Source organism: Triturus cristatus, chromosome 6 (assembly GCF_964204655.1).
Source record: "Triturus cristatus chromosome 6, aTriCri1.1, whole genome shotgun sequence".
Classification (NCBI taxonomy): Eukaryota; Metazoa; Chordata; class Amphibia; order Caudata; family Salamandridae; genus Triturus; species Triturus cristatus.
The window spans coordinates 894,536,550-894,561,289 of record NC_140589.1 but is presented as its reverse complement, the minus strand read 5'-3'; the positions used below and the strand labels follow the sequence as shown (position 1 = coordinate 894,561,289).

Genomic DNA, 24,740 nt, shown 5'->3' with positions numbered 1-24,740 from the left:
GAGACTTCTTTAAGAATGACTCAAGTAGTGCGACATTTAAACATAGCGCAGTCCCTGTAATTACAATTTGACACCCCCTCCGCCCCACTATGTGCAATGAAAGTAATACTTCTGCACCCAGAAAGACCCCTTTGTGTACCTACTACAGCACTATGATTTAATACCATAATGTATGGATTATTTGTGCAAATCATTTTACACAATACATAAACGACACACATAATATAAACATATTAAGTTAAAACCCGCAACATAAAATATATCCGGGCAGCTGATGAACACATTGCAGCTATCGTTATTCAGTGCATGTTACTGGCCCATTCACTACTTGGTTCGGAAAATACTGTCCTGCGTCCACCTGAAGAGCACCTGGCACCACAGAACAGGCACCATGTTCTGCAGAATAAATGTGTTGTGTGGTCACCATGACTCCCCAACGTATCTCAGGACCCTCACCCATTGTTCAGCGCTTTGTTGCTCTCCGTTTCTCCAACTATATATTTGCGCTATACAAATACCAATACGTACATTCATGCAGACTAAATGTTTTATTGTCACTCCCTTGTATGGTTTCCCATGCAATATTCTGTCTTCTTCTGTTCTAGTTTGTGTAGTTTCTGTTTAAAACAATAAAAGTTATCAAACAAAAATAATAGTCACCAACCTGTAATGCTCTGCAGAACCGTGTTTGTTTTAGAGATGAATCTCTGCTAGCATCAGGTTTCTTTGGTAAACATTTTAATGTTCTGTCAAAGCTTAAACTCTGCCCTTTATGTACCTTTTAGTTTGTTCTCTTGGCCTACTCATTTCCAGCTGCTTTAGGTTTTGTTTTATTCTTTTCTAGCTCCCTTTCTCAAATTGTTTATCGTGCTCTGTAGACCTATCAACCCATTTCACAAAACTAAGCCAGTTGTCATTCTGTATATTTACATGTTAAGCCTGCAGTATTCCAGGATAACATATTTTATTTTCCCTTTATAGTAGAAAACAATTCAGCTGAATATGTAGAGCCCTGAGAAGAATTGGAAACAAAAGTCTATCTAGGACTCTGAGTCGAATTCAGTATTTCTCCGCCCCACCAACTTATTTTTTTACAAACCTCAGAGAAAGCAAAATTCCCCCCACTTCCCCGCCAAAGGCAATGCACTATGGATGAGTTGAGTGGGTCAGGGATATTTGACTATGCTTTTCCGCCTCTCCCTCTCCTGTTTCTGGTTCGGAAGCTCAGGTGAGCATCTCACTCTCATTTTGGTGGCTACCACATGGGCTTGTCAACCTTCGTTCACCACACTACTCAAACTCTCAGTAGTTCCACACGAGAAGCTTCACCTCAACCCAGAACTTCTCACTCAGATCCATGGCGAAATCAGACATCCAAACCCAAAAGAGCTAAACCTTGCGTTTGGCTCCTGAAGTCCTAGACTTTGGGTACCTAAATTTGCCACCAGAATGTATGACCATTCTTAAGGAAGCATGTAATCCTACCACTAGAGCTTGTTATGCAGCCAAATGGAAAAGTTTTTTTTTTTCTCCTGTAATCAAAATATTGATCTGCTCATTATTTGTTACCTTTTGCATTTACAATACTCTGGCCTTGCTTACACTTCTATACATTTACATCTTGCAGCTCTCTTATCTACAAAACAGGTAACACATCATTGTTCAACGTAGCAGTTATTAGGGCTTCTATAGAAGGCCGTGATAGGGTAATACCACCCAGAGTCCCACCTGCACCCGCGTGGAATCTTAATATTGTTCTCACAAGACTTATGGGTCCACCCTTTGAACCATTACACAATTGCCCCCTACAATATGTATCTTGGAAAATTGCTTTCTTAATTGTCATCACTTCACTAAGGCGTGTCAGTAAGCTCCAGGCACTAACTTTAGAAGAACCTTTTTTCCAACTAAAGAGGGATAGGATGGTTCTTCATACTAACCCAAAATTCCATCAAACGGTAGGGTCTTCTTTACACATTGACCAATCGGTTGAACAACCAGTTTTCTTCTCTCAACCAGATTGTGGCAGAAAGAGCTCTACATACAATAGACATCAAAAGATCGTTAATGTATTATATTTATCAAACAAAAGACTTTCTCAAAACAACTTTGTTGCTTTTGCACCCTCTCATAAAGGAAAGCCAATTTCTAAATCAGGCATTTTTAGATGGATCTTTAAATGTATTCAAACATGCTATATCAAGCTAAATGAACTTTAGCTATCCCCCCTAGAGCACACTCTACTCACAAAATAGGGGCATCTATGGCTTTCTTGAGCAATGTCCCCATAGACATTTGTAAAGCAGCTACATGGCCCTCACCACACACATTCACTAAGCACTATTTTGTGGATGTTCTAGCATGCTAACAAGCTAATGTAGGACAGGCGGTGCTACATAAACTTTTTCAAACAACTGCAATGTCAACTGGTTAGCCACCTCTTTTGTAGGCTACTGCTATACAGCCACACATGCCTCGAACAGACTATCTGAATGAAACAGTTAGTTATAGATTCCTTAACTTAGAATTACCCCAAGGCATCAGACTGGATCCTGAAAGTTTTCATCAGCAGTACCCCTGCACGTCGGAAGGTGGCGTCGGTCGACTCAGCGTTCGGCATCGTGGTCGCCAGGAGGACGTTGCGGTAGCTACATAGATGCCGCCCTCGCGTGCTGACGTCAGCGCAGATCCGGAGAAAGCGGTACCTCCAGTCACTTTTTGACTGACTTTTTCTCAACTTTTGTCGACTTTGTTTTTTGAGTCCATCGACTCCTGGTGCACGAGGGATGCCCGGCTTCAAGGCTTGCGGTTCTTGTTACCAACTGATGTCGGTGACGGATCCACACTGCATGTACCTCTACTGCCTGGAGCGCAACCACGACCCCAGGTCGGACCATGGCCCCGAAGTCTTTGCGGGAGCGGTCGCGAAAGGTACTCGAGGCCTGGCAGTCTGCTCCGCGTCGCTCAAGGTCCCGGTATCGTAGGAGGTCCAGTCTCGGAACCAACACCATTCTTCATCTAAGTCTTTGCACTTGGGGTCAGGTAAGTTGAAGCAAAAGAAGTCGTCGACCTTGTTACGCCTCCCTCAGCGCTGATTCTACCGGCACCACATCCGCAGCCGGCGTCGGCTGTGTCCCCAGCCAATGTCGACCTGGTCCTCCACCTCTAGGTAGATACGTAGCCGGACTGGCGCCGACCGACGCCAGATCCGACGCCGATGGGTACTTTTGTGCAATTGTTCTACCCTGGCTCTTTGAGACCAAATTGGCAGTCAGAGGAATGTGAGGAGGACTGGGAGGGGTCTGGGGACCCTTTAACTGACCAGTTAGGTTATGAACCAGACTGGAGAGAGGAACTGGGGGAAGCCAGTGGTCTGGATACCTCCACAGACCTTGGCATGTTGTCTCCTCCTACCGTGGCTACGGAGGAGGGAGCGTCATATGAAGTGGTGTTGCGTAGAGCGGCCGAGGCTCTCCACCTCGAGCTACCTACAGTGGCAGTCAGGACTAACCTCCTGACAGAGGTGCTTCAACCAGCAGCGAACTCTTCGGAGCCCCTGCTGCCGTTTAATGGAGCCTTCACGGACAACCTTTTGGGCACCTGGTCTAGGCCCAACACAAGGGCTCCTCTGGAAAGGATGATTGCCTGGCGCCGCCCGGCCCCAGGCAACCCCACTTTCCTCTCCCAACACCTCACGCCTGAGAGCTTGGTGATCCAAGCCTCCACTTCCAAAGGCGCAGTCCCTAACGCTCCTCCCGATAGGGAATCCAAAAAGCTGGACCACCTTGGGAAGAAATGTTTTCTTCCTCCAGCTTGGGACTGCGGTCGGTAAACACTGCATGTCTGTTGGGCCGTTACACCCACTCTGTGTGGGATACGGTAGCGCAGGTGCTGCCCCAGTGCCCGGAGGAGGCCTGGGCCGTGCTCTCCCGTGTAGTTGCCAAAGGTAAAGACGCAGCGAAGTTTACCATCCGCTGTGGGCTGGATACCGCCGACTCACTAGGCAGGACGATTTCCGCGTCACTAGCCCTTAGGCGCTGCGCCTGGTTTTTTAGGGGATGTCCAATCCACTCTTATGGACATGCCCTTTGATGGTCGTCGCCTTTTCCGCGACAAGTCAGATAATGCGCTGGAGCGCTTTAAGGACTCTCGGGCTACGGCCAGGTCCTTGGGCCTCTCCACCACCCGCCCTGCGCAGTCTGCCTTTCGCACCTATCGTGGCTATGGAAGGGGTGCCCCGCCACGTCACGCACAGAGCCACAGGCCGGCGCAAGCTATTCAGCCTCTGCGCTGCCGGGGACATGAGAACCAGCGCTGTCCTTCTGGGGGCCAGCGGGCGGCCCTGTCCACGACAGCCCCCTTTGCAGCAGCCTCCAAACCCTCCTAGTCCGACCTTTCGCCACCAAACGCCAATGGGCGGAAGGATTCGCCATCACCTCCCCCACTGGCGCACTATCACGTCGGAAAGGTGGGTTTTGCAGATAGTCCGAAGGGGCTACTCCCTCCCCATCGAGACTACCCCTCCCTTCATGCCACCTCAGTACTATTGCATGTCGGGGGATCATCTGGCCCTTCTCCAACAGAAAGTTTCAGCACTCTTTGCCAAGGAAGCCATTGATTGCGTTTCTGTCCCAAAAGTAGGTCATGGTTGCTATTCACACTACTTTCTGGTGCCCAAGAAGGACAAAGGCCGGCTTCCTGTTTTGGATCACCGGAACGTCAACTGCTTCCTCCGGAAGGAGAAATTCAAAATGTTGACACTCCCTAAAGGTCTTGTCTGCCCTCGACCCTGCATGGTGGCGTTGGACTTGCAAGACGCTTACTTTCACATCCCCGTCCTGCCTGCCCAACTGCGTTACCTGCAGTTCACGGTAGGTCACAAGCACTTTCACTTTAGCGTGCTCCCCTTTGGCCTTACCAGTGCCTCTCGGCTGTTCACAAAAGTGATGGCAGTGTCTGCGCAGATCAGGGGGTTCCAGTCTTCCCCTATCTCGACGACTGGCTATTGAAGGCGGGCTCGCCCCAGGGTGTCGTCTCCCACCTCCAAACTACGGCCGACCCCCTGCATTCGCTGGGGTTCTCTTTCAATGTGCTGAAGTCACACCTGACCCCTCTCAGAAGCTCCTATTCTTCGGAGCGGTTCTGGACACAATGCAGTTACAGGTTTATCCTCCCGAACAGCGAGTCTGGGATATTCGAGATATTATTCCGATCTATCCCTGGTTTCGGCCAGGATGACCCTCAGGCTGCTGGGTCTGATGGCTTACTGCATCCTGCTGTGTGTGTGTGTGTGTGTGTGTGTGTGTGTGTGTGTGTGTGTATATATATATATATACACACACCCCATTCCATACGAAAGGCCTTTTTTGTTTTCCTACTTACATTGGCACCAGTCGACAAATCTGCACAAACTTTCAAAAAGGTTCATCCACTTTGGCTCATTGGTCGAAAGTTTTTCCATTTGTCCCTGATCTGTTGGGGAAGAGGGGGGAGGTGCACAAAGGGGAGGGGAGACGAAAGAAAGTTTGCTCCCGGATACAGGAAAAAAATGACTGAAAGAAATTACACCAAATTTCTTAGAAATACTTAGGTGTACTTTGTTGATTTGGTATACATCTCTTCAGCTGTTTTTGATAAATGAGTGTTTAAATAGAAGCTCAGGTTGGGTGTTAAAGGGGTAGACTCTCAGAAAAACTTAGATATGCGCACACTCGGGTACTGCCAGGGTGCAGTGGTCCCAATGTTTTTGTTAAATTTATTTATTAACGTTGTCTCTTTGGACTGGTTTTCCCAACTCTCCTCCTGCTACGACTATACTTGACGCTATACTGACATACAGTATGGGATGCCATCTTGTGAACCTAATGTATAATGCCTTGAAGGCAGATAGAGGCAAATTTGAATCTAAGATTTAAGGCTGATGGGACAGGGACTTCGGTGAACAGCTTACAGATGCAAACTTGAAAGTGGCATGTACCTTGGTGTTTGGAGTGTCTTGCAATACACGATTTAAGGTGTTACAGTTTAATTATTTCCAACCGTGTATCTAACCCCAGTACACCTAACTAGAATTTACACTAGTAGATCAGCCACATGTCCTAGGTGCAGAGTAAATAGTGCTTCTGTCTTTAACCTTACATAGACTTGTGGCAAAATTGCAGATTTTTGAAGGCAGTATAGAGGGGCTACATAGGGCTACTAGAGTACACTTCATCCTATCTCAAATGATCTGCTTGTTGGGTATTATCACGACACTGAAGAAATAAAAAAAAGTTATATAAATGTTTGAAACTGGTGTTGGTATTGGCAAAAAGGCACCTAGATATTGGATGGCTGCCCCTGCATGCATGGATGGATGAATGCATGGATAATCGATAAAAGGGCATCGAGTGTGGCTAAAAAAGTACATCTCAACATGTCTAGGAGAGATGAGAATGTTTTTGAGGACCTAGTGGTATGGGAAAGTATTATGACAGTCTTCACATCACAGACCCTGCAAACAGAAATTAAATATTAATTTAAGAAGAGAGACAGTAATTTGTGGGGAGTAGATCCCCCCTGACTTTGGTGATGGCACATCTATAGTTAACATGGCAAAAAAAATAGGAAACTGCTTTTAAGTATAAATGTTTAGAATGATTTTCAGGGTTTATATTGGGGCACGTATTTTTGTGGTATTGTATTTTGGAATTTGGGGCAACTGCAAAATGTTTTATCACTATACTTTTACTTGTGCAAGATTAAATGAAAAATACTTTAGAAAAAAGGGAACTTCTGAATGTTACAGGAGCTTGACTCCAATCAGTAATTTCTATATCGCGGATCTGGAGAAGGAAACTCGATAGCAAAGCAATCATAGTGGCAGGATGCAACGTAAAACAAAATATTGCGGCTTCCATTGCAGGGCTTGGTCCCAACATTATGAACATTTTGTGTGTGTGTTTTTAAAGGCACATAATGGGGCAGGGTGTTCACAACCTGACCCCCCCCCCCCGTGTTGTGGGGATTGGGGGGAGGGGGAGGGTCCGAATGGACCTCACTTCAAAAAGATTTATATTTGTATATTTGTGGGCACAGGACATGTAGTACCCAGTGAAGCCCTCCTTTGTGATACCAAAGTTGCAACCCAATGCTGCGGTTCTGAAAAAAAAACATTTAAGGATAAAATCAGAAGGGGCTGTCGCCAACCACCACTGAGTAGACTGCACCATGGGGAATGGCTGCCCGCAGTGGACTGGGCGTGGGGCAACCATCTGCACTTAGTTGAAGACCGTGAGCAGCATGGGGCCTGGCTGTTGCAGGGGGTTGATAGTCTGTTGGGAGGGGGGGGGGGGTTATTGGGCACAGGGCCTTGTTAGTGGCCTTAATCAGTGAGGGGTTGGCCATATGCTGGGGATTAGATGCAGGTCGCCTGCGAGGGTTGGGTTGCAGGCCCTGAAATCAACCCCCTGTTCCGGCCCACTGCACAGAGCTGAAGGCCCAGGGATTGGCCACTTGCAGGGGAGATGGGGTCAGACCACTGTGTATATCAAAAGACAAAGGGGGGAATAGGCCATTTGCGGGAGGAAAGCGGGGGGAGGGGTTGGGCTCAGGTCGCTGAGGGAGTTGGATGATTGGCTAGAATATGATTAATAGAAACTCAAAGGCACTGAAAAAACAAAGGTTAATGTGACGTTCTATTTTGGTATGGTAATAAGATCTTATCCGGTGTTTGCTTAACTTACAATCTGATCAAAACCCCACAAAAGCTCACTAAAATATGAGATATCAGTGATGACCTCAATGATGTCATTTAAAATGTCATGAGTTATGTAATGTGTGAGGTCATAAGAAGTACATGTCTGGATTAGGAGGGGGAGACTAGTTCTCTGAACTATAACTGGTGAGTTTGTGTTTGCTTGGTTTTTAAAACATTAACTAATTTCAACCCCTAACTGTAAAGTCACATTAGCCTTTGTTTTACCTGTGTACTTGTTTTTTTGTTTGTTTAATATATGTTAATATCTTATTACCATACGTAACTGTAGTCACACTTTAACCTTTGGTTTTTCCTGTGAATGAATAAATGGCAGAATATGTATAGTTCGTTTTTAGCCCGCTTTGATGTCCTAACTAGGTGTCTTTCTAGGAGCATGGAGCTTTACTAGGCGGTTTCATATTTTTTTGTGAAGTGTGTTGCTATTTTGGTGATAATTGGGTTGTTCGGTGGGAGAGCGTGTATGTATGAACAATGACCCTGTGTTGGTAAAAGTGGTGTCTTAAAATATTTATGGAGTTCAGTGCTGCCATAGAAAAGGGCTATGTTATGAGAGAATTGGCTCTTGTTATTAAGGATCATGTTAGTGCACATAGTTTTGGTTATTTTTACTCTGGTGTTTTTTAATTCAGATGTAAGAGTATTGGGCTTGTTGCAAAGCTAGTTCCGTATTTATTCAGACTTGATGAGACTTTTTGTCAGCTTACCTTTTAGAGTAAGTGGAAGAATAGAATGTGTTGGTGCCAAAATTAGTTAAAGTGAAGACACTACTTGTGGATTTTAAAGAGTTGGTTAGTTTGCTTTAGAGCCTGTGAAATTCGATAGTTGGCAGTTTGCTTGGCTGGGCCTTTAGTATGTGAAATGTTAGGCACTGTTATTGTGTGGGATAGATATATTTTCCTTTGTTTTGACATTGAAGGGAATGTCACCATCTGCAAAGCTTATGGGACCCCTGGAGCTTGCAGTGGCATTTACTGCTACTGTTTGAAGGAGAATTTAGCATTAAAGCTTCTGTAGTTGTATGCCCCACTGTGAGCATGGAAAGGTTATTCATTAGAATCTTTTTTTCTGATGGATACATCTGCCAGTGGATTCCTCACCTTGTGAATATCCCCTGCGCCAGCAACATTCGGAAACTTTTGTAGCAGTCCACGCCGATGAGGTCGAAGACGACGTCACAGAGGCACGGCTCCGCTCGCGACTCCGCTGACGTCACCGGCTCCATAAGAAGACCTCCTCGGCGTGATGACGTCAGTTCCCTTTTTTCCGCGCCGACGACGCCAACGGATTTCGAGAATCGTTACTGGTAGCTTTACCTGTTACTTTGTGTTTATTCTGAAGTATCTCTGTCTTTCTTCGAGAATGTCGACAAGGAAGTCTGGTTTCAAGCCTTGCCGTGAATGTGGCAAACACATGTCCATCACTGACCCGCATGACGATTGCGTCTGGTGTTTGTCCTCGGACCATGATGTTGGATGTTGTTCGAGTTGCAGGAAAATGAGCTCGAAGGCTCTTAAGGAGAGAGAGGCAAAGCTCTTTATCGCCCGGATGAAGAAGAAGGAGAAAAGAGGTAGAAGAAGATCCAGGTCGAGGTCGGCTTCCAAGTCGACTTCGGGACATGCTTCGAAGAGCAAGAAGCATAAGAAAAAGAGGAGGCATTCGTCGCATCATAAGGCTTCGACGTCGAAGTCGAAATCACCTGCTCGGCGTCGAAGGGAGTCAGTGTCTCCTTCTCCTGTTCCGGCTTCGCCTCCCGTTCCATCTTCTCCTGTGTCTTCGCCGGCTCCGGCTGAATCCCCGGTGCCGGCGTCCTCTCCGGCGCCGGTGCCATCTCCAGATCCTGCAAGTCCTCGGGCTCCGTCTCCGACTCCGGCCCAGGATGAGGATAATCAGGCTCCGGGTAAGTCTGTGACGCCGCAAGTTCCACCGTCGGCGCCGGCAGGCCCGAGTCCGGTGTTACCTGACCAGTATCCGGCTTTCCCTAATCCAGGTCAGGACCCCTCGCATTATCTCAATGCAATGTACGGGGTGTTCTCTCGGGCCATGTATACCTCTGGTGCACCTATGGGTCCGATGGCTTTCAATCTGGGTGTGCCGCAGGTTTACCCTCAAGCACCGTTTATGCCGTTCTTCCCAGCGACGCCGTCTTGGCAGATGCCGGCGCCGAGAACATCGACGCCGCTTCCCTCTTCGCCGGCGCCGACTCGACCTCGTTCGACGCCGGCTGCTCCAGCTGATCCGCGTTCGATGCCATTGCCGGCGCCGTCGGATTCGATCACGGCGCCGCCGACGCCGCAGGTGCGGATCCGTTCAAGAAGAGAGGCGCAGAGAGTGCTGGAGGAGAGACGCTTTCTGATGGATGAGGCTGAAGAGGGGGAATTGGTCGAATCTGATGAGGTGTTTGACGAGTTGAAGGAGGCAAGTGGTTTGGATTTGTCTCCGGAGTGGGAGATCACTCCGCCATCGGATGAACCTTCTAAAGACGCGGCACCCTATCATGCTGTAATTAGAAAGGCTGCAGAGTTGTTGGACCTTCAATTGCCATCTACTGAATTCAAGTCCAATATTTTGACTGAGGTGTTGCATTCTCCAACTGCGGTGTCAGAGCCTCTGTTGCCCTTTAATGAGGCGTTATTGGAGCCTGTGCTGGATGTGTGGCGCAAGCCTTTTTCAGCTCCTGCAGTATCCAAGGTGGTTGCAAGAAGATATAGGGTGGCTCCAGGGAATCCTGAGTTTTTGTCTTCACACCCTTCACCTGAAAGTCTAGTGGTTCAGGCGGCTTGTTCTGGACGTTCTAAAGGTGCGTTTCCTCAAGTCCCAGGGGACAGGGAGGCAAAGAAGGTAGACCAATCGGCCAAGAAGGTCTTTTCTTCAGCCAGTATGGCGTTAAAATCTTCAAATGCGACTTGTTTGTTGGGGCGCTATATCCATGCGCTTATGGATTCTGCTAAAAAGTTGGCACCTAAACTGTCAGAGGAGGATAGAGCAGGCTTCAATGAAGTACTATCGGATGCCCAGGCGGCTGCTCGCCAGGTTATTCAGAGTGGCCTGGATACAGCAGACTCAGTTGCCAGGGTCATGGGGTCTTCTGTTGCCACCAGGAGGGGTGCGTGGCTTAAGTCCTCTGAATTCTCTTCGGATGTCCAGTCAACCTTATTGGATTTACCTTTTGATGGTTCTGGTCTGTTCGGGAAGAAGGCTGACGCTGCTCTGGAGCGCTTCAAAGAGAGTAAGGCTACGGCTAGGTCGTTGGGCCTTCAATCCCAGCCGAGAGGTACTTTCAAGAGGTACAGAGGATTTGGAAGGGCGAGTTTTCGTTCTTATAGGCCAACCCAGCAGCAGCAGCAGCAAGGCTCCAAGGGATATAGAGGAAGACTTAGAGGTCGCTCACGTGGCCGTCAACTCTCCTCCTCCTCTTCCTCAGCCCCTCCCACCACCGCAAAACAGCCCTAGATTCGACATTCCGGATCATGCTGGTCCTGTGGGGGGCCGGCTTACCCATTTTCTACAAGATTGGGAATCTGTAACTACAGATCTCTGGGTTCTAGATCTTGTAGAAAATGGGTACGCCCTTCCCTTTCGGGAATTCCCTCCAAATTACCCTCCTTGCCAAGGAGCTTGCTCGGAGGACCACCGTCTTCTCCTGCAGGAAGAAGTCCTGAAGTTGTTTCAGAAGGGTGCGATAGAGGTGGTTCCGGAGCAGGAGGGTCAGGGATGCTACTCCCGGTATTTTCTGATTCCGAAAAAGGACGGCAGATTGCGTCCGATATTGGACCTCAGAATCCTGAACTTTTACCTGAAACAGGAAAAGTTCAAGATGCTCACCCTTGCGCAGGTTCTTCAGGCGCTGAATCAGGAGGACTGGATGGTGTCGCTCGACTTGCAGGATGTTTATTTTCACATCCCCATTCTGAAGTTGCACAGGAAGTATCTCCGTTTCACGGTAGGGTCGCAACATTATCAGTTTGCGGTCCTCCCGTTTGGTCTTACTTAGGCACCTCGAGTCTTCACAAAGGTGATGGCAGTGGTGGCAGCCCATCTCAGAAGATCGGGAATTTCGGTTTTCCCATATTTAGACGACTGGCTGATCAAGGCGGACTCGTCGGAGAAGGTGCTGTGTCATCTGCAGGATACAACTCGGCTGTTGTACAGATTGGGTTTTTCGATCAATGTGCCCAAATCTCACCTGGTGCCCTCTCAGCGCAACCTGTTCATAGGTGCGGTACTGGACACTACTGTGTGTCGAGCATTCCCTCCTCCTCAAAGGATTCTCGACATACAGGAAATGATTCCTTTGTTTTACAGCGGAGCGGTTGTTCCAGTTCTGAAGGTCCTTCGCCTGCTCGGTCTGTTCGCCTCCTGCATACTGTTGGTCAACCATGCACGCTGGCACATGAGGGCGCTCCAGTGGTGCCTCCGCAAGCAGTGGTATCAGCACAAAGGGGATCTCAGGGAGTCTGTGAGGATCTCCAGAGAAGCTGCGGCGGATCTATTTTGGTGGAGCGTGGAGGGCAATCTGTCCCAAGGAAAGCCCTTCCATCTACCTCCATCGGTGACAACAGTGATAACGGATGCATCCACCTTAGGGTGGGGTGCTCATCTGGGGGATCTGGAGATCAAGGGTCTTTGGTCTCCAGAGGAAAGGTTGCTTCACATCAACCTTCTGGAGTTACGGGCGATACGTTTGGCGCTCAAGGCTTTTCTCCCTTCCCTTCGCGGTCAGTCTGTTCAAGTCCTGACGGACAACACGACCGCGATGTGGTATATAAACAAACAGGGAGGAGTGGGGTCTCTTTGTCTCTGCAGAGAGGCCCTGCGTCGATGGTCCTGGGCTCAGGACCATCGGATTTGTCTGATGGCAAATCATCTGGCCGGAGTTCTGAACGTGCGTGCGGACAGTCTCAGTCGGCAGTTCTCCGCCGACCACGAGTGGAGGCTTCCTCCAGAGGTAGTTCGTCACGTCTTTCGGATGTGGGGAGCTCCTCGGGTGGACCTGTTCGCCACTCACGAGAATGCTCACTGCCCGTCATTCTGCAGTCTCCAGTATCCGTTGCAGGGAGCGTTAGGGGACGCGTTCCAGTTGAGTTGGGGCTCACGACTCCTTTACGCGTTTCCTCCCATACCCTTGATTCCTCGGGTTCTGAGGAAGATTCGCCAAGACCGGGCACAAGTTATATTGATCGCCCCGGATTGGCCAAGAAGGGTGTGGTATACAGATCATCTCCACCTCTCCTCGTGCCCTCCGCTCCGTCTCCCTCTGAGGGCAGACCTCCTCTCGCAGTTGGAGGGGCAGGTTCTACACCCCCACCTCCAGAGCTTACACCTTCATGCCTGGAGATTGAACGGGGCAACCTGAATTCTTTCTCTCTCCCTCCTGATGTGGTGGATGTTATTTTATCGGCCAGGCGACACTCCACCAAATCCATATACTCATATAGATGGTCTAAATTTGTTTTCTGGTGTGGAGAGAGGTCAGTTGATCCCTTGAAGGCTCGTTTGTCCAACATTTTGCAGTTTGCCCTTTCTCTTGCTCAGCAAGGCTTTGCTGTGGCCACAGTTAAAGGATATTTATCGGCTTTGTCGGCTTTCCTATGCCTGCCGGATCAGCCGTCATTGTTTAAATCACCTATTGTACTTAGGTTTCTCAAGGGCCTCACAAATAAATTTCCTCCTACTCCTTTTATTGTACCTCAATGGGATTTAAACCTTGTACTGACTTATCTTATGGGTTCTCCCTTCGAGCCCTTACATAAGTGTCCCTTGAGGCTGTTGTCGTTTAAAACGGTTTTCCTCGTTGCGATCACCTCGGCAAGGAGGGTAAGTGAGCTTCAAGCTCTTAGTTCAAAACCCCCATTCTTGACTGTGCATGCTGAACGGATGGTACTCCGGACCAGGGCTGCGTTTTTGCCTAAGGTGGTGACTCCCTTCCATCTGGGGCAGTCCATTACTCTTCCTACCTTTTATCCTCCCCCTCACGCTTCCAAGGAGGAGGAGAGACTTCACCGCTTGGACCCTAAGAGGGCGGTGAGCTTTTACCTGGACAGGACAAAAGACTACAGGATTGATGACCAGCTCTTTGTGGGTTTTGCTGGCTGCAGAAAGGGTCGTGCGGTGCACAAGCGCACCCTTTCAAGATGGATTGTGCTTTGCATCAAGATCTGCTACTCCCTAGCTGGTAAGGAGCCTCCGGAGGGTTTGAGGGCTCATTCTACCAGGGCAAAGTCTTCTACATCTGCCTTATCTAGGGGTGTTCCTGTGGAGGACATTTGTAGGGCGGCAACTTGGGCCTCCCTTCACACCTTTGCAAGACATTATTGCTTGGACACCGAGGTGAGGAGGGACGGACACTTTGCTCGTTCCGTCCTTCAGGACTTTCTGGTATAGGGGGATGGACACCCTCCTCCGGGAGTGGGGACTGCTGTGGAATCTATTCACAAGGTGAGGAATCCACTGGCAGATGTATCCATCAGAAGAACAAGTTACTTGCCTTCGGTAACGCTTTTTCTGGTGGATACAGTATCTGCCTGTGGATTCCTCACTGACCCACCCGCCTCCCCGTTGTCCATCTTTCTATACCAGTGGCTCTATGACTGTAATTCTATTGATGATTTCAAATGTGTTTATGACTGTCAAGGGCATTAGGTTATTTCTAGTGCTTTGATGTTTCTTCTCCACACTGTGTGTGTTGATATGCATATTGTGTACTGTGTATACTGTTTATGTATATTGCTGTCAGTCCGTCCGTGTGCCTCGAAGGCACGGAAAAAAGGGGCGGAACTGACGTCATCACGCCGAGGAGGTCTTCTTATGGAGCCGGTGACGTCAGCGGAGCCGTGCCTCTGTGACGTCGTCTTCGACCTCATCGGCGTGGACTGTTACAAAAGTTTCCGAATGTTGCTGGCGCAGGGGATATTCACAAGGTGAGGAATCCACAGGCAGATACTGTATCCACCAGAAAAAGCGTTACCGAAGGTAAGTAACTTGTTCGTTTGTGGAGGTACACTTGTAGTGTGTGGTCCACAGGGGACAGGAAATATATAATTCATTAGGAGGACATAGTGCTAATCAATCACTTCATGCAATAAGCTTGGTGTGCCAGAAAACCCAATTTGCATCTCTTCTACTCAGTGACAGATGATGATGGATGCCACCTTAGGAATCTCTGGAGTCACATCCATGCATCTGTGAGCCACAAGAGAGTGCTAGCCTTACTATCATGAAGGATTTGTTTTGCCTAGTTGGTTCAACCACCAAATTACTGTTGCAAAGGTCTTGGCTGCTGGATTTCTTTTGGTTTGTTGTCCCAGTTGGTTCTCGGGGTTGGTTGTGTGTGATTGGGCATCATTACTAGGAAGTGTTAGTAACTGTGTTTCAGGATGTATTAGATTGGTCATTTTAGAAGCCAGTATTGACCTGGTTTGAGCATTTGTAGCTTTTGTAAAAAAAAATGTTGTTTCATTAAACTGGAGCGCGAACATGTCAGTACCTTTCTTTCAAATTATTTGCTGCGTTTAAGACATCTTTTCATACCTACTCACTCTATGCAGAGCACATCTGAATAGAACAAATATTTTCTTTATAGACCCAAATGATAGTGCGGGGAATGATCCAAAGAGTTTTTATTATGTTCAATATTTGCAATCTTTTCTACTGTGTTTTTACCATTCAACTTAAGATAACTGTTGGTCCACAGCCTACACAATGCCTACTCTGTACTGTTGTTTCTAGCCCTTAGATTTTAGAATGTATTTTGTTTTTCCATCACCTCCACATGGCGATTGTTTGAACTTCCTTTTCTGTGAGTAAATATTTTCGCGTTCACTTTAGTTTGTTATTGCGCCCTATAGTTGTAGATCTACTTTTAGCCTGAAAAATAGTTGGCTGCTATACCTTCTATTGCTATTAAGAATTTGGTTCTCTGTTGTTTTCTATTTATTTTTTGGTGTATCTAGGTGTAGAGAAGTCTTTAATCAAAACTTGGAGTTTAAACTGTTAGTCCATGACTCCTCCAGAACTTGCCTCATTGCTCCAGATGAGGCTCCACCCGAGATTTCTTTAGCGGTCACTACATTGACTGTTTATTCTGGTTACACTGCACCCTAAGCATTCAAACATTCCTTACATATTCTCCATACACTTGTTAAATTGTATATCCTCCATAAAGTCATATGATTTGGTATCTCGCTTACTGAAATTCAAGATCTTACTCCTTTTCTTTACTACTATTGACACTGTCAATATCTACATTACATGCATTAATAATTCTTTACTTTCCTTACTACTTTTAAGCGATACTGCACACTATCCACTTCTGTGGAACAAGTTGTTTGAGTATCATCTGAGTCTACACTTTTCAGTTAAGAGTGATGGGATCAGTAAAGATTACAAAACTAAGGTCTAATTCTTGTGACACTTGAGTTACAGAATTCTTGTTCTTAGACAGGACCAGATTTTCCAATATTTTGATGCCCATCACTCAGTCAGTTCTAAATACAACATATGACCCTGGCTCCCTTTCCTACACTGCTAAGTTGAATCCTCCGTATAGAACTGTATTAAATGCTTTACCTCAGATCAGATCAGTTTATCTGACTCAACAGTTTCCCTCATCGTAGTGAAACTCCAATACATCTGTCTGTGGAACATGTATTTCACTATCTAGTTCAAAGACTATTGTCACAGGAACATGCATTTTGAATTCGACTATATCTCTAAATTTGACTCTAAATATTGTTGCCCTGAAAAAATGTACACCTTGAAAATCCAGGAAAGAAGACAATTAATGAATATTCGTACTTGGCAATATCAGAATGACTTTTTTTATTTGTCAAAAACAAAGGAGTGATCTTACTGCCAACGCTAGTGAGGTGCAATTAGTAAGGTTGTTTTGAAATAAACATGTATTTGATTACTGTTGCAGTTGTTCTTGGCTTTTGATATTGGTATTAGAGTCAGTTATTTTTAATGTATACCTTTTTGAGTTAGTGCTTGAATATTGGTTACATTTTTGCATTCATACGGTGATTGGGTGTTGTAGGGCTGTATTATCATACTCTTGCGCAAGTCCTTTAGCTTTTTGTATGTCTAAGCTGGGCATTATGCCTTTCATCTAATTGTGTGTGCTGACATTGTTTATGAAATGTGGTTTACATTAAGCCTGCCTGAACTTTAACTGTTGAGAATGTAGTCCCATTTTAAGAATGATTTTGGTTTGTCTCAAGGTTCAAATTTGTAAGCCTCTTTTAGTGTGTAATGTCGTTACTTGTAATAATGACATCTCTTCAATGAGACACTTCTGTCCATGATCCTTAGCAGCACTATATACAATCCATGGGTATTACTTTTGATTGTCTCAAGTATTATTATTTTTCGACAACATGCACACTTTCTAGATTTGGACCACATGCACACTTTCTAGATTTGGACATTCCATTTGTCATAGTTTTGAGAATAACCTTTTGAGAAGTTAGGGTCTTTATGTTTTTCCTGAGACAGGAGGGCTTGATGATTCATTACTGCTGTGTGGAAAAAAACTGAAATGTTTATTAATTATGAACCAAATAGTTACCAAATTTAAACATAGAAGTAACGTGATCGAACACATTTAGTGAGTGTGGTAAATCTTTAGATCTGTGACTAAACGTATGCTAGTGTGATACTGCCATTAAACAGAATGCTAATAGATTGTATCATCCAGTTGTTCAAAGTGTTATGATTGGCACATATTTTAAGCCTTTTTTTCAAAGGTGCCCTCAAGAATACTGTCATTTATGAAGTGCGGACATTTCCAAGTAACATTTTTAGAAAAGATAAATGAAGTGAGGCCTACGCAAATTAATTCAAAAGAGATTTGTAAGTGCTAATTGCTTCGCATCTTCACCCCAATCACTGATTAAAAGTACCCAGATCAGAAACTTGATCAACAGATGAAGGCAGCAGAGATTTTTGAAGCACTTCCAAGTCTTTTACCATAATTATAAAGGTGGGTGAAATTATTCAATGTACATACAAAAGAAACCTAATTTCATAGGAAAATGAGCTTATGCTGCCTTTTTACACTCACCCGTGAAGTGTCAATTATACAGATTGTGAGGATACACTACAACAATGTCATTGTTGATGAATGTATGTTGCGAGAGCAAGTTTGTAAGAATCACAATAGCTCTTAAGTTACCCTGTCACACGTGATATTTTAATCCAACCCTGGTTCAGAGGTTCCTCTCCAATGTGTGTTGCCATGGCATTTGTAAACCTGCTTATGAAAACAGCCTGTTTACTAGAATGCTTTAAACTTGAGTTTAATATCCAGGAGTGATTCAGATTTCACTGAGACTTGGTCACTAGAGAGCAATAGAAAAAACAAACTTCCTAAATTTTGAAGTGCTTGATTTTATTTGTAAACAACTGTATACTCAACTGTACGTTTCTTTCATCTTAAACCCAGGTGGGGCGATATCCATGCTCTCTGCTTGCCTAGCCGAAGTTTCCACATGGATGTCAAGTAACTGTTTAGAACTGAACCCTGATAACACAGAAGCATTTTGATCGAAGCCAGCCGTTGAACTGCAAGACGAGTCCCACATGATACCTGGCTCCTTCAAATTAACACATGACTTTAAAAAATAAAAAAAAGTAAATGTTCTCTAAACACACAAAGGGACAGCATGAGACAGCCGTCTGGACTCTCAGTGGATGATTGTCCAACCCTGAAAAAACAGACGGATTCTTTGACTCTTTTGTCTGAAGTGTGGATAGTTGAGTAAACATTGGGCCCTGGAAGAGTGTCCTTCAGAGCAAACTTTTTTTCCTTAGTCTCAGTCATTCAGAAGGCTACAAACATCTTCTAAACGTGATAGCTTAGCGAATCGGGAGCCATTTGAAACCGGAGTGTCACAATGGAGCAACAATGGAATGGGCAAAACATGTAACATACCCAACTTCCCATTCCCAGTATTGGCTAGTAGTAAGACACCAGAGGCAGTAGTTGGCTCATAAATAAGACAAATGTGTGCCAGATCCGGTAACTTGCCTAACCATTGTATTCAAAAGTGTTGTCATTTTCATAATTTCATTCATTCTGATTTGAATGAAATCACTGTATTTTTCTAATGCTATGTCTGGAAGCAAAGGACCACCTGGAACCCTATGCATCTGAGAGGACTAATTACTCTTTCCAGCCCAGTAATGTCAAGCGCGTTGACTGGATATTGGTGTCAACCAAGCCTACGGTCAGTTACTGTTGGAGCAAAATTATATCGCCCTGTTCCTAACGCTAGCTTCTGAGAAAAGAATAGGAACACGTGGCACTCATTAAACAAGAAGGTGAAACAGGACTCCACAACCATTCAGTTGAAGAGTAACCAGGAACCAAAAAGAATGAATACGTTTGGGGGAACTGAAGCGGTCTATGAACCTGCAGCAGAAAAATGAAAGCAAGATCTTAACCATCCTTAATGCTACATCGTCACACCTTGAGTCCCCCCTTCAGTGCTCCCAACCTGATGCAGAAATGGCCAGCAATTGGGATGAAGGCTCTTATTTATTACTGACTACTGTGGTGTAAATAGTTTTCCCCCCACATGTAATTGTGAGAGCCCTTTTTTGCTGAGCTGTTTTTCCTACTCTGCACTTGAATGAAGTTTGATGGGTGAAGTTTAACACAGAGATTTATGATACGGTGTCTCAAGATAGTAACCGTTCTGCTTTCGCTTGGAGTGTCTTCGAGGCCTCTTCATGGAGCTCTGCATGGCATCAAGGCTCACTTGTTTGCACTGGAATACTAAGCTACCAACTTTTCCCTGCTTTGTCCCTAAAGTCACAGCTCTAGAGTCCAACACTATGCTCCTTTAATTCCCTGTACTTTTTTTGAACTAGGGGAGCAGCCTGTCATCATTGGACTATTGATTGCTAATTTATAAAAGCCGGAAAAGTGTTTTACTCCATTCGTGTCATCTGAGGCCCGGTTTGTATTTGTTCTTAAAATGCAAATAAAAGAATGTTTTAAGAAACAAAAAATAATCACTTGTGATTTAGTATAAGGCGAAGTTATATCTGTAAGAATTAATGGAGTGATCTTTCTTATTAGAGTGAATGATTCGACCTTTGCTTAGTAATTATGTTTTATAAATTAAGGATGGCAGGCGAGTCTGGTTGTTCACATGGAAGCTCCCACAGTATTCCCACTGCATGTCATATTGTAATGTAATAACACTTTAAATTCCCACGTTCCAACTTTTCTTGCCTATACGTAGGTTGCATACATTCATGGCTTTGAATACCACTGGCCATCATTCTACGACTCCTACAAATGATCATTGGTGCTGCCAATTAGGTTTGAAGCATGCAGCATCATATATGGTTGCTTAAAATCCAAGTGGCTTTGAATGACTGCACAGAAAATACATAAGATAGCAACAACATTCCTTATCCAAAACAATCATCACAAAAGGGTTTATTGACTCAGGAATCTGTCAGATTCCTTTGTTATTACAGTTAACTTTACCACACTTAACCAAGTTTTAAAGTTTTGACTGGACTGAATGCTTTTTCTTGTATATCCCCGGGGGGGGGGGGGGGGGGGGGGTTCCAAAATGAATCAACCTTCAACATCACTTCAGGGAAAGTGAGGTCTTCGAGCACTTCAAGGCACTGCGTCTGTCATTTGTTGTTACCAACTATACATCACTGTCTTTGGAGCAGCTTCATGGATGTAAGGATTGTGTTTTAACCATTTTAAATGTTTAGGATTTCTTTTTGAATTATATATACATTAAAACATATGGTTTTTGGGTTATGCTCCTAATCCCTTTTACATTACCGTGAAAGCCCCTGGTGCAGTAACCCTGTGCCGTCTTGTTCTTGAGTGGGGCTATGTAATGCTTTATATTTTTGAGCCAACGAATCCCCCCCAAGCGGTGCCTCAGAGTGGCATAATGTAACTTTCTATCCTTGTTAACCCCAAACATGAGTTACTATTGTCCCTATGTTCAGACCGTGGTCAGTGTCATCACACTGGCGCCACACTCAAGGGCTTCATTTGTACCCTTAAGGAAGGACATGTGATCCCTGCTTTCACACTATAATGATGTACCAAATAATGGTTATCCTCTGGGGATTTGATGTCCTTATAACTTGCCATATCACCCCACAGAACATACCAGGGCAGAGTTCGAGTGCTTCCCCGTTAGCTTTCCAGTTTCTGAGATATGTCCTCAGAGGGTATCTTAGTTTTGCAGATAGATGTGCGATGACTCCTGTCATGGGGCATGATAAGGGTGGCCACATCACCCGTTGTGGGGCTATCTCTAGAGTGTTAAGGTTTATTCTTTGGAGCAGTGTCTACCTAGTCGCATCACATGCAAGAAGTCTCCTGTCTGGATGTTAGCTGGCCCTTCATCCCACTGTTTGTTTTTAATTGACCACACTATGGTGGGGGCGGGGTGGGTATCGGCGATAATGGCACAAAGTGCCTTGGTAGTGGCTGCACAGACATGGCTGAGAAGGACATCAGAGGTATGACTATAAAAGACCCTTTCTCTGCACCCTAGGTGTGACTACATAGTGACAGGTCCCTGAAACATAGATACTGCTGCACAGGAATCTTTATGTACAGTGGTCTATTCCAGCACAATTTTCACATATGGCTGAACTTGCCTTTAAGCTAAACCATCAATAAAATATCACAGGGCTCTCTCTCATCACCACAGATTTGAGTGCACACAGCAATGTCTCTAAAACCTAGATTTCTGATGGATACAGCTGCCAGTGGATTCCTCACCTTGTGAATATCCCCTGCGCCAGCATTCCACGGAGCTTTTCTTTCCCAGCACTCCACGTCGACGTGGGCGACGTCACAATGCATCGGCTCCGCACGCGACTCCGTACAACGTCATCGGAGCCATAAGAAGCCCACGTCGGCGTGATGACGTCAGTTCCCTTTTTTCCGCGCCGTCGACGCGCAACGTTTTTTTTCCAGTGCTCTCTAGCTACTTTGTAATTTAGCGGTGTTACTGTGTTAAATTCAGTATGTCTTCGATGAGGAAGTCAGGCTTTAAGCCCTGTAGGGAATGCGGAGGCCTGATGTCCATGACGGATCCGCATCAGGACTGCTTATGGTGTCTTTCTTCTGATCATGACATGGAAGAATGCGGGTGCTGTAGGAGCATGAATCCTAAAGCGCTGAAGGAGAGGAAGACCAAGCTCTTCATGAAGAAAATCGGTGAGGAGAAGAGAGGGAGAAAAAAGGAGAAGTCCAGGCGGGAGTCGTCGACTTCGAGGTCGTCGAAGTCAAAGAAACACCACAAGAAGAGGAAGCATTCTTCTCGGCGTCGCTCCTCGAAGTCCAGGAGGTCGAGGTCGGCTTCGCCCCGTCGACGTCGGAGCAAGGACTTGTCACCTTCACCTTCTCCTGCTAAGTCTCCGAAGTCTCCCTCGCCGAAGCTGGCTCCAGCTCGTTCCCCGATGCCGTCACTGGCTCCGTCCAAGGCTTCGACTCCGGGTCAAGTGGAGTCTGATGTTCCTTTGGATGAGCAAGTTCAGGAGGAGGCTGTTCCGGTGCCGGATGACTCTGCGGCTCCGGTGGATGATTCTGCGGAGCCGACGCCGGTGACTCCACAAGGGGATACAGGGACGGTCCCTTATCCACAATTCCCGGCTCCAGGTACAGATCCCTCAGGATTTCTGAATGCCATGTATGGTATTTTTAATAGGGAGTCCTTCCCATCCGGAGCACCAACTGGTCCCGTGGGTCCGATGGCTTTTACGCTAGGGGTGCCGCAGCATTACGCTCAGGCCCCCTTTATGCCGATGGCGCCTTCTTGGCAGTTTCCGGTGCCGGCTGGGGATCCGACTCGACCTCAGATGGACCGTCAGTCTTCGGAGCCTTCTTCGACACCGAGGCCGACTCCATCGGCGCCGCGTCCGGCGCCGCCGACTCCACCTATGGCGCCTCCGACTCCGGTGCCTTTAGCTCCACCGACGCCGCGTACGACGTCGACGACGCCGGCTCCCCGGATCCGGTCGAGGCGGGAGGCCCAAAGGGTGTTGGAGGAAGGAAGATATCGGGCAGAGATGGAAGAAGGTGAGGTCGACTCTTCTTCAGATGAGTTTGAAGGAATAGAGGAAGCAAGTGGTTTGGATACCACCCCAGAGTGGGAGCATGCTTCTGCAAGGTCTTCTCCTCCACAGGAATTGGCACCCTACCATGTGGTGATTAAAAAGGCCGCAGAGTTGTTGGATCTGCAGCTGCCCTCTGTGGAGTACAAGTAAAACCTGCTTACGAAGGTGTTACACTCTCTGACGTCGGCTTCGGAGCCTTTGTTGCCTTTCAATGAGGCCATCTTGGAACCAGTGTTGGAGGTGTGGAGGAAGCCTCTTTCAGCTCCAGTGGTTTGCAGACAGGTGGCGAGGAGGTACAGAGTTGCACCAGGAGACCCGGATTTTTTGTCCACACATCCATCTCCGGAGAGCCTAGTGGTGCAGGCTTCATGTTCTAAGCATGCTTCGGGTGCTTTCCCTCAGTCTCCGGCTGATAGGGAGTCAAAGAAAGTTGATCAGGCGGCCAAGAAGACCTTCTCCTCAGGAAGTATGGCGTTGAAGTCATCTATTGCCACATGCTTGCTGGGGCGATATGTTCATGCCTTGATGGACTCTATAAAATCTTTGTCCCCTAAGTTGCCTGAGGGGGATAAGTCGTCCTTCTTGGAAGTTGTTGCGGACACTCAGGCGGCTGCCAGGCAGGGGATCCAGTCTGGGCTGGATACGGCGGACTCGGTGGCGAGAATTATGGGGTCGTCCATAGCCGCAAGGAGGCAGGCTTGGCTCCGTTCCTCTGGTTTCTCAGCGGATGTTCAGGCCACGTTGGTTGATCTGCCTTTTGACAGACAGAAGCTGTTTGGGGAGAAAGCAGATTCTGCCCTTCAACGATTTAAGGACAGTAGATTGACGGCGAAGTCCTTGGGTCTGCAGGCTCCTGCTAGGGGTTCAGCTTTTCGAAAGTCTAGGGGATTCGGAAGATCATCCTTTCGCTCCTTCCGACAACCCCAGCAGCAGCAGCAACAACAGCAGCAGAATCCCCTCTATAGGTCCTATAGAGGGAAGCAAAGGGGTCGGAGAGGTTCTGGTCGCAACCCCTCTTCTTCCTCCTCCTCCTCTGCTCCAAATGAGGCTTCAGGGAAGCAGCCCTAGATCCCCTATCCCGGATCATGTAAGACCTGTGGGGGGTCGGGTGTCCTACTTTCTACGGGGTTGAAAATCTGTTACAACAGACCGTTGGGTTTTGAACCTCGTAGAGACTGGGTACGCCCTCCCCTTTCGGGAGTTTCCTCCCCCTTACCCTCCTTGCCAAGGTTATTGCTCGGAAGACCATCTGCTTCTCCTGCAGAAAGAGGTTCTAGCCTTGCTTCAGAAGGGTGCGATAGAGGTGGTTCTGGAGCAGGAAAGGGGTCAGGGATGCTACTCCCGGTATTTCCTGATTCCCAAAAAGGACGGCAGATTGCGTCCAATCCTGGACCTCAGAATCTTGAATTTTTACCTGAGACAGGAGAAATCCAAGATGCTGACCCTTGCGCAGGCTCTTCAAGCGTTGCAGCAAGGAGACTGGATGGTGTCACTCGACTTACAGGACGCGTACTTCCATGTCCCAATCCTGAAGTCGCACAGGAAGTATCTCCGTTTTACGGTTGGGTCGCAACACTACCAATTTGCGGTCCTCCCGTTTGGTCTTACTACCGCACCTCGAGTCTTCACAAAGGTGATGGCAGTGGTGGCTGCTCATCTCAGGAGGTCGGGGATCCCGGTTTTCCCTTACCTGGACGACTGGCTTCTGAAGGCAGAGTCCCCAGAGATAGTGCAGCGTCATCTGCAGGTGACATCTTAGCTGTTATTCGACTTGGGTTTTTCGATCAATGTGCCCAAATCTCACCTGATGCCCTCTCAACGCAACCTGTTCATAGGGGCAGTACTGGACACTACTGTGTGTCGAGCA

The 24,740-nt window shown here is 46.8% G+C and overlaps 1 protein-coding gene across 2 annotated transcripts in view; it reads left to right on the top strand.

Moving 5' to 3' along the window:
- SCAF8 (SR-related CTD associated factor 8) overlaps positions 1-24,740 on the top strand; it is a 1,763,249-nt gene that overhangs the window by 1,222,222 nt on the left and 516,287 nt on the right. The window contains exon 22 of one of the 2 annotated variants that reach the window (XM_085611536.1): positions 18,201-19,771. The exons of the other annotated variant lie outside the window; for it this stretch is intronic. The gene's annotated coding sequence lies outside the window, so the exon portion shown is untranslated. Of the gene's footprint in view, positions 1-18,200; positions 19,772-24,740 lie in introns of those variants that run through there. 2 annotated transcript variants of the gene reach the window in all.